Source organism: Camelus bactrianus, chromosome 32, assembly GCF_048773025.1.
Source record: "Camelus bactrianus isolate YW-2024 breed Bactrian camel chromosome 32, ASM4877302v1, whole genome shotgun sequence".
Lineage (NCBI taxonomy): Eukaryota > Metazoa > Chordata > Mammalia > Artiodactyla > Camelidae > Camelus > Camelus bactrianus.
Genome location: NC_133570.1, coordinates 3056694 through 3067371, shown reverse-complemented (window position 1 = coordinate 3067371; position 10678 = coordinate 3056694). Strand labels below are relative to the sequence as shown.

At 45.7% G+C, this 10678-nt stretch overlaps 1 non-coding gene across 1 annotated transcript; it reads right to left on the bottom strand.

Annotated features, from left to right (window-relative positions):
* Positions 1-10399: 10399 nt before the first annotated feature.
* Positions 10400-10472, bottom strand: TRNAV-CAC (transfer RNA valine (anticodon CAC)). Its single transcript has one exon. It is a non-coding gene; the product is annotated as a tRNA-Val (tRNA).
* Between the last annotated feature and the right edge of the window lie 206 nt (positions 10473-10678).

Genomic DNA, 10678 nt, shown 5'->3' with positions numbered 1-10678 from the left:
CGTCCTATATCCTAAGGTTATGCTCAAAGTCGTTTTCCCTAAATCCAGATTCCTGAGCTACCCTGGCAAGGTTCTGCAGCCCCGCCAGGTCCCTGCCCAAGGGCACAGTTCTGATTGCTTCTATTTTCCATCCTATTAATAATATGAAAATCTAATCATCACTTCAGATACTAAAACACTCTCCCGTACATTTCACAATGTGTCTCATTGATTTTCTGGCTTTTAACTGTTCCATCAAATTGGTAATATTAATAATATACCCCCCCACTCAGATCTTGGCTCAGGTGAGCCCCCTTTGCTCATGAAGAACCCACCGGCTCCGGATGGGTGACAGTCGGAACGGGCTGTGGGCTTTGTCCACACCCGGCTATTCACCCCGAGCTTGGCTCTCCGCCTGGCCACGGACCTGAGGATGCCATGTCTTTGGGTAGATTTCTGTTATCAGCTCTTCCCCAACTAATTAAAACCAGTTGCAAGTCAGTCTGATTGGTACATTGGGTTCTAACCAGTCCACAAACACCATTTTTCCTGTGCCTTCTTTATACCCAGATGCACATCAAGTCAAAGGGTAGAAGAGATGTTCCCTTCACTGAGGTCGGTCATAACCTTACTGGGAAAACAAGATTCACTCTGAGTAAGTCAACGCATATACCTGATTATTAAATGATGTCGTACAAACTGCAAGTAACAGAGGGGGTTCAGGGAAGAGAGGTGAGCCCGGGGTCAGAGTGCGCCTTGTGTGAAGCCTGGGCTGGGACTCGAGATGAGATGTGCAGGGAGAACGGGGAAGGGAATTCCAGGAAAGAGAATCTGATCCAAATTGATTCTGTACCTCTGTTCAATTTTCCTGCTGAGGACAGTCATGGTTGAGAAGCAGAGGCTTAAAAAACCACGGACCAGCTCCTCCCTTCCCCAAAACACACCCATAGCCACCGTCTGCCCCACATGCCCTTCTCAGCCGAAAGGCAAGGTCGACAACTGATTTGTCCAAAGGAGCAGTCGCAGAGCGACAGGAGGAAACACTGTCCCGTGCATCTCCCTCCCTGACCGCAGCCCAGAGATGCTCGCCCGTAGCACACACTCTTACTCACTGGGTGGAAAAGCAAAGGGCGGTGTTGCCTTTCGAAGTTCGTGTCCAAGGCGTGGGCTTCTCCATGCCCTTACAAATGTTCAGGTGGATATAATTCCTTTAAAAAAAAAAAAAAAAGAAAGAAAAAGCCTTGGCTGCTAAAACCACCCTCTGTCCGTAGCCAAGTCCTGGGCACCTTCTTGGTTTGGGACGTCACCATCGTTTCATCGCCAGGCACACGCACCACGACAGCTGGCTTGTTTTCCAAAATGCATCCACCCTGCTCAAAGCACCAGCTACCTTACCACTTTCTCAGAGATCACCATCCCACGGGGGTGGAACTCAAGACAATCAAAATCCTTAGGACGGAAAAAAAATAATGAGAAGTCACTGCATACCATTTTGACTATTAAACTGAGGAGAATGAACATCTCCCAATTACTGGGATTTTTTTTTTTTTTTCCGTTTCAGGATTCCCAGCAAAACCAAGGACTTAGAATTAAGTCCTGCCTCGTACAAGGCTGGTTTAACGTAGTTACTTTGGCAGGTAACGATGATCCGTTGTAGACGTAGTGAACACGCTAGCTTTTTTCTACAATGCTGGTGGGTTGTAATTTAGTTTGTAAGTCATGCCACCAAGCTGATTACTTACATTCAGACATCACAAGGCAAAAATTACTGGATCTTCTAAACTCATTTACTAATGCTAACCTTCATGAATATTTCATGGAGAGCCCGGAGACTGAGAATAAGTGTGTGAGAGAGGGAAATTTATATGTGCGGAGAGTAAATTTTGCATTCTTTGACATTTAGAAGGAGAGTCGCGGTGTTTGTGTCCATAGTCTGCTTTGAATCCAAGTGCCCTTTGAGGGAAACTCAGAAGTGACATTTACTTGCTTGTGCTTCTAGGTTTCGTAGCTTACGCGGATAATGCATAATTGATGCCAGACGTCATTCGGCTCAACAAAAACTAATTTCGTTTATCCCCTTCCAGCGCAACTTCAAACACACATACGACAAGCCGTGTGGATTCGGGGCTGGGGTGGAGACATGTGTCAGAGCACAGTAAAGCTAGATGAAATGTTTCACTTTGGTCTTTTTAGGCGTCTTCAAATAGGATTTCTCTTGTTTTATGAGTGTCTTGATTTATTTTCTTTGAAATCGATCTTTACTCATTAGCAGTAAGCAAAGTTAGATGTTCACGTATCAGAGATAAGAGACAGTGAACCAGGGTAGCTGTCCCATGCCCTGAAATGTCTATAACACTCATAGCATTAAAGTGTAATTACTGTCCTCTTTCTATAATGACAATCTTTGTCATGGAACCCTAGGTGTGCCTGACCAGTTTAAACACTCAAATGTTTAACAGATGACTTCAGCAAAATGGTAGGACAGGAGTTTTTTAAAAATTGAAGTACAGCCAGTTACAATGTGTCAGTTTCTGGTGCACAGCACAATGTCCCAGTCACGCATACACTTATATATATTCGCTTTCATATTCTTTTTCATTAAAGGTTATTACAAGATATTGAATATAGTTCCCTGTGTTGCACAGAAGAAACTTTTGTTTTTTTTTTTAATCTGGGGATAGGCATTTCCTACTGTCCTCCCCCCAGCGACACCTCCATGTTTATGGCAGCTTTATTCACAGCAGCCAAGAGGTGGGCTCAACCCAAGTGTTCACTGACTGATGAATGGATGAAGAAGATGTAGCATGGCCATACAATGGAATATTATTCACCCTTAAAAATGATAACATATGCAATACCATGGATGAACTTCGAGGGCTTTGTACCAAATGAAATTAGCCAGATAGAAAAGACAAATACTGTATGATCTCACTTTCATGGGGAATCTAAACCAAAGAAAAGGTCAAACTCATAGAAGCAGAGAGTAGAATAGAGGTTACCAGGAACCGGGGGTGGGGGAAATGGAGAGATGTTTGTCCAAGTGTGGAAACTTCCTGTTAGAAGATGGATACAATCTAAAGTTGTAAGGTATAGGATGGTGACTACAGTTAATTACACTGTGTGTACCTGACACTTGCTACGAGAACAGATCTTAAGTGCCTGCACCACACACACACACACACACACACACACACACACACACAACGTACCTAAGCCTGTGATGGATATATTAAGTAACCTGAGTGGTGATTGGTTCACAAAGTACACATAAGTCAAATCACTTTGCACTTTGAGAAGGTACAATTTTATTTGTCAATGGTATCTCAGTGAAGCTGAAAAAAAAAACATTTAGGAAGGGCGGTGAGTTGGGAAGACTTTCACCAACAACCTGAGATGTGTCAGTAAATCCCTGCGGGGCACTTCCAGGAGGTCAAGTCTGCGGAAACCCACCGGCTTCGGCAGCTGAATTTACGACACTGGAACAGACCCCCAGGTGCTGTGTTTCAGGCGTTTGTTTTTTTTTTTCAGGGGGAAAAAATGGAGTTGGCGTTTTGAGGGCTGTGGCATGTCATTGCCTCCCTAATTCTTCTTCCCCATCTGGGAGGAAAGCTGTGTCTCTCGGCAGAACGAGAAGAGTGGGTTCAGTAGAAGGAAACGCACCTGTGGGGGAAAAAGGTGATTTTCCGCAGGTCTGAGGGTCACCCTGCTCAGCAGCCATGCTGGGCTCCACGAAACCCTGAAATAAACGGCACCCCTGGGCTTCTCCAGCTTAAAAAAAAAAAAGATGAAGCCTGTATCTGTGCTAATTAGAAAGTCATATACATCCATTGTGTTTGGGGAGGAGTGGAATCTCAGAACGAATAAACAAGGAGACGCCACATCCTTACTTCTAACCTCGAGATAAACGCAATTTAAAGTCGTGACCTACTTCCTGCCAGCCGTTCATTTATATAAAACGATGTTGTAAAGAGATTTCCGTATTCTTTTTTTTTTAATTGCATGGCAAGCATTTTGTACACTGGGAAAATATCTTTGAAGTGTTGATTTGAGGAATCTGTTTTCAATGTCAGTAACTATGATAAAATTATGAGTTTGAAAAAAAGCTGCCAAGAAATGAATATAAGACAGTGTTCATCATTTCATGACACGTGTCCAGTATCTTGCAACCACCCAAGCATCCTCCTCCCTGTACACACTTATTCCACAAGGTGATGTTTCTGGAATAGTGACTCATGTGACAGAGGAACAGAGGACTCACAGCCTAACCTAGGCGCCTCTAGCAAAAAGCCTGCTGCCATGTGTGACCCAAAGTGAAACACCCTCTGGCTTCCAAGGGGGCCCTGCTACCTCCTCGATGCTCAAAGTCCTCTCTCCCTGCACTTCCCAGGCTGCAAAAACCCAGAAGCCTGGCTCAGGCTGCAGAGGTGAGGTTGGGAGTTTTACTCTCAAAATAGCAAAGTGGTTGTTTTTTTTTTTTCAAGTTTCAATGATCAAGCTGATTTTCAGAGCCATGGGCCTCTAATAGTAAACAAAATGGGTCTTTGATAATAACTCTATCACATCTAGCTTGAAAAAGACACAGACACAGCGTCTTCCCTGCCCACAGCCCTCTCAGCCCCACATCCAGGTTCGCTGTTTTGCCATTTACAGTAATAAGCACACGACTGTTTCTAATGGAAGTGGAGTCGATTTACAACATTGAGTTTCTGGTGGACAGCACAGTGATTCAGTTATACATATATATATTTTTTCTTTTCATATTCTTTTTCATTATAGGCCATTACAAGGTATTGAATATAGTTCCCTGTGCTCTACAGTAGGACCTTGTTGTTTATCTGTTTTATATATAGCAGTTGGTATCTGCAAATCCCAAACTCCCAATTTATCCCTCTCCACCCCTTCTCCCCACTGGTAACCATAAGTTTCTTTTCTATGTCTGTTATATATCTTTGTTTTGTGAAAAAAGTTTATTTGTTTCCTTTTTTTTTTTTTGATTCTACATATAAGCGATATCATACGGTGTTTCCTTCTTTCTCTTTCTGGCTTACTTCACTTAGAATGATGATCTCCAGGTCCATCCATGCTGCTGCAAATGGCATTATTTTATTCCTTTTTAATGGCTGAGTAGTATTCCACTGTGTGTGTGTGTGTGTGTGTGTGTGTGTGTACATATATACATTTTGGTTGCTTCCAAAGACATGATTATTAAGTCCCGAGAATCACTGGGCAAAATTGTACCCTCTTTGGAAGCCCCCAGGCTCCACCTGGTGATTCCCCTCTGCCCCCGCCACACTGATCTCTGTCTCCCGCTTGGCTGGGAAGGGAGGGAGTGGGCTGTCTCTGAGTGGACCCCGTGGCCCTAGGATGGAGGGTGGAGAGTGCCCAGGAGTGGCAGCCAAGGCTCACTGAGCACCGGAGTTTTCCTTAGCTCCAATGGAGAGTTTAAAGCCTGTGCCAGAGAATCCTGCAAGAAAGAGGAGAGAGAGCCCTGCCAAGAGACCAGACTTCCTGCGGGTCACTGCCTGGGAGCTGAGACAGAATGGATCCCGTTTAGAAACAGAAGTAAGCGTGGCGCGGGGCAGTGGGGGTGCCTATCAGAACCCGCGTTTAGTTATGTATTGCACTATTGGGGCAGTGTGATAGGCAGAATGCCCACCGAACTTCCCCCCAAAATGTCCATTTTCTGACCCCTAGAACCTATAAATAGATATGTTATCAGGGGCTTAAAAAAAAAAAAAAAGACTTTACAGATGTAATTCAGTGTCCAGACCTTGAGATGGGGAGAGGATACTCAATTATCCGGATGGAGATTATCCAATCCCACATCCCACAAGCCCTTTAAATCAGAGGACTTCATCCAGAAGGAGAAGAGACCACCAGAAGCCAGAGACTGGAAGCCGGAGAGGGAGCTGAGGTCAGCCACACGAGGAGGCGGGGGTGCCGGCTGGACTTCTGACCCAAAGAACCAAGATGACCCAGGTGTGCTGTGTAAGCAGCCATGTCTGCAGCTGAGACAGGAAACCAGTCTGGGGAGGGGAAAGGACCTAGCCTTACACCTGCTGCCCGGAGCAGGACTGGAGCTGGATAGGGCGGAGCCCTCCCAACACAGCATGTGATACACCAGAAACCCTTCTTGGACTTCAAGTTGTTTCACCCCCAAGACAGCACAGACGCTGGGCCTTCAGAGAGCCTTCCAGAAAGCTCTGCGTTTTCCTGGAGGAAGCAGGGGTCCCTACTGGATGATCAGACTCTGAGAACGAGGAAGGAGGGGAATCAGTGAGTTCAGTGCAGGGAAATCCTTATCTCATCAGTTTCTCTACATCCTTCTAGGGTTTAATGCTGAAGCTTTTCATTGAGTTCAGCTGCCTCACGCAGCTATTTCTTTGGGGAAAAAAAGATATTTTTCATTGTTTAAATAGGGAGTAAAAAAAAATCAATCTACATAGCAAGGCCATTTTTAAAGGCTAATTTGGTGGAAATCATAGGAAGAATGTAGAAAATCAGTTTTTCCCTCCTAGTGTGGACCTGAGGTCTTTTCTATTTATATGCAAATATCAGATGCCTGAACTCATCTTATGTTTTACAGTTTTGAAATACGGCCTATTTCATAAACGTTAGATTAATGAAGTCCTGATAAGATAGTGAGGGCTTTAAGAAAGCGGTTTTAGGAGATGCATTCTTAGAAGTACATTCTCCAACAGGTATGTCTTTGTATTAAGCCACAAAGAGAATTTTAACTTTTAAATGTGATCTATTCTGGTTTTTTTTTTTCTTTTTTTGTGTTACTCTAAGAACACGTTGATCCTTGCTTAAAGAAAAATAATTAAATGTGACATTTAAAAAATAGACACCAGCCTTGTAGCAGCAAATCCAAGTAGCCGATACTCCAGCTTTGCTTGGAAATGTCTGCAAACTTCCCTTTATGTAATGACCTTCTGTTCAGAGTCTTTTCTTAGTTCTGCAGTATTTCCCTGGGTTCTAGTTGATTGCCTGAGCTTTAGCCGTACTTAACTCCCCTCCTTGAAGAAAAATATGATGCAGATTAGCTGAAATACTTGTTTTTAACCTACTGCCACATCATAATAAGTTGCAAAGCGCTTTGGTTCAGGCAGAAAGATGGTTTACCCCAGAGAGTGGCTACTTGGAGAAAAGTCGGCCTGATTTGTAACCACCTTGCTGCAGGAAGGCCGTGCAAGTGAATTCAGCCTTATTTCTATGGCTCTGGAATATGGCCGGAATATAAGCCAAAGAGAAAACAAGAAAGGAGGCCTTTGACTGGTGTTCCAGGTAGATTTCAAACCCAGAGGCGGGCTGGGGAGGGCGGGGCTGCTGCTGGAGGTTCTGCACGGACTTCAGACCCCGCCTGGCCGGCCACATGCAGCAAGCTTCCGCCCCTGCTCCTGGCAGCTGGCCCTGCTGAGTCTGAGCCACGCGTGTGTTTGCTTGCATATTCAGGTTCAAAAATAATTTTTTTTTAATTTAAGTATAGTTGAATTATAATGCTGTGTTAGTTTCTGGTGTACAGCACAGTGATTCAGTTATACATGTATATCCATATTCTTTTTCATATTTTTTATCACTATAGGTTATTATAAGATATTGAATATAGTTCCCTGTGCTGTACAGTAGGACCTTCTTATCTATCTGTTCTGTACATAGTAGTTTGTATCTGCTAATCCCAAACTCCCAATTTATCCCTCCCCCCCTTTCCCCTTTGGTCATCATAAGTTTGTTTTCTATGTCTGTGAGTTTATTTCTGGTTTGTAAAAAAGTTCATTTGCATCATTTTTTTTTAGATGCCACATATAAGTGATATCATATGATATTTGTCTTTCTCTGTCTGGCTTACTTAGCATGATCATCTCTAGGTCTATCTATGTTGCTGCTAATGGCATTATTTCATTCTTTTTTATGGCTGAGTAGTATTCCATTGTGTGTGTGTGTGTGTGTGTGTGTGTGTGTGTGTGTCACAACTTCTTTATCCTTTCACCTGTCAATGGGCACTGAGTTCTGTATTCCAGCTGCAGGGGAGTCTAAGAAAGCAAGTCGCTGGCATTTTCAGTTTTTATGGCAACTGACAATCTGCAACTCACATCAAGATTTTGCAGGTAAAGAATTACCCAAGCAGAAGAAAGGATTTCAAATGCTTCCCATGTTTGTGAAGGAGGCCATACCAATGGCTTCGTCCCTGCTAATAAAACTCCAGTTTTACTCCCAATGGCAGTCACATAGCCATGGAAGTAGGTGACCCCCAAAGTTGCAAAGAGGAATCACTGGTCTAGACCGGTCCTGGTGACCCTCTTTCTCTCTGCCCGTCCTCGGTCATGGAGCAGGTAAATATGAAATCGGCTGGAGGCATCTGAGAAGACTGTGGATAGAAGCTTTCTTCTCTGCTTGATCCACCCCAGCCTGCCTGGGATGCTTGGGGCTACATCACCCAGAGAAGAAAGTCAGGAGGTCACGGTCTGGGGAGCCACTGCTGTGCTATTACAGAGCTTCTGAGCCCCCTCACCCTGCTCCCTCCACACTTCTGAGTTTAAGCCATTATTAGTTGGGGATTCTGAGAGGGAGCCGGGATGGAAATCAGGGAATATGACCCCAAACCCTTCCCTCCCCAGTGAACATCCCACCCGTTCATTTGCATGCTCTATGTAACCAGCTTGCTGAAGCAGCTCAGCACAGCCGCTCACCTGAGTCTGCCCGCACGCCCCGGAGAGCATCACTCAACATACCCTCACTTTGTTTTCTTAACCTCCGCATCTGGTCTCGGAATTCTTTCTGCAACAAGACAAGAACCTAATCTCTGGCAACTCCAGCGGGCCTGGCCCCAGTCAGGTGGGTCCGTGAAGTATGGCTCCCCCCACAGGACAGGAATCCAGTGTCACTGGACTCCTACTGTCATTGCCCACCAGTCCCTGGTGACTCGCTCATTTGAACTGGCCCATCTTCCTCACTGTGAGCATCCAGGAGACAGCTCCACACTGGCTTCTTGGCTACACCGTCCAAGGCAAGTTTATGGGAGGCAGGTAGCCATTTGTCTGGACAACTTGAAGCTTTCAGGTCAAGAGCCCATGGGGGCGGACTGGAGTCATCTGGTCGTGAAGAGTGATCAGTCAACCTAGGACCCCCCCCCCAGTGCAGACAGGGCATGCTTTGGAAGGGGACAAAGCAAAAGTCACATACAGGGCACCTACTCTATGCCAGGCACCGAATTTTCAGAGGGGAATTTGACTTTTCCCACTGTAGGGGGAAGAAAACACAGGCGCATGGGTGTTACCCGCTGAGACACTGAATAGACACACAGAAAGTGAGCAGACTGTGGATGACTCTAGAACTCCGAGCCCCGGTCTTTGCAGGAACCTGGACAGGGAGCCAAACCGCCACCTCCACCCCAGCAACCAGCTGAGAACGTCCGGAGCTTTGGTCAACAGCCTCCAGCGTCCCTGTTTTTGCACCTCCTTCCAACTCAGAACCAGAGGAAAGCTAAACTTCAGGGGATGTCGATTCCTGGGCAGCGTGGACATCAGCTTGGCAGTGTGAAATTTCAGCAGAGAATGTAAGCTGCTTTATTTCAGTAAGATAACAACTAGCTTGTATAAATGTTTCTGGAAATGCTCTCAGTTCATCCTCATGATAATCCTTAAAGGCAAGTTCCTTGAAGATCCCCATTTCACAGGGAAGGAAACAAAGGCTCGGAGGTGCCCACGTGTTCAAGACTGCAGAGCTTGGACCCCGATCCAGGGCAGGCCAATTTCTCCTCCCTCGGACACTTGTCACGAGGAGGCTGGAGGAGTTCAAGAGCAGCGAGCATCTCCTCTCAGCACCAGCAGAGGGCCCAGCACTCCACGAGCTGGTACCCGATTCTAAGCTCTCTGCCATCTTCTTGCCTTTCAGACAGGGTCCATTTTGCTTTAGACGAAGTCCTTCACGATGTGGGGAACCATCTACAAAACCAGGAAGACTGATGGATGGGGAACGAACCAGTGGTGCTTCTGGTGTCTGAGCATCCCCACAGGACGTGCAGGAATAGAGAAACGGGTCATCGTGCGGCCAGAACAAACCACAGGCCACAAATTCAGGCGGTCAAGATGAAAAACTGTTTTTATGTAATTCCAGTTTCTGCTCTGAGCCTCCACTCTACCTTCATCCATTTGGATGTCCTCAAGCAAGATCCTTGCTTCCTCGTCTGTGACCCTGGGCACTGCAACCGGACCCACAGCACGGGGCCAATTGGGTTACCTGAACCCGTGTACACAGAGCATTTGCAAGACTGCAAAACATGGTCTTCATTGTTCTCCATCACTATTTTTGTTTTTGTTTTTTTATTGTTGGGTTTTTTTGCTTTTGCTTTTTGGGTTTTCTTATTTTTCTTTCTTGTTTTCTGGGTGGGGAGGTAATTAGGTTTATTTATTTATTTTAATGGAGGTGCTGGGGACTGAACCCAGGACCTCGTGCATGTGAGGCATGCACCCTACCACTGAGCTACACCCGCCCCTCACCCCCATCATCATCATCATTGACATGGGTCTCCCCTGCTTTTTCTAAGAGGTGTTTCAGAATTCAGGGAAGCGTGTATGGACTCTTGGTTGTATGGTCCACGTCGGCATCTGGCCCACGTGGCTTCCCCTGAGGTTCTCTCTTCCGCCCCTGCATCCCAGGTAACCGGGGCCCGCAGGTTGCTCTAACTAGCCACCTGGGG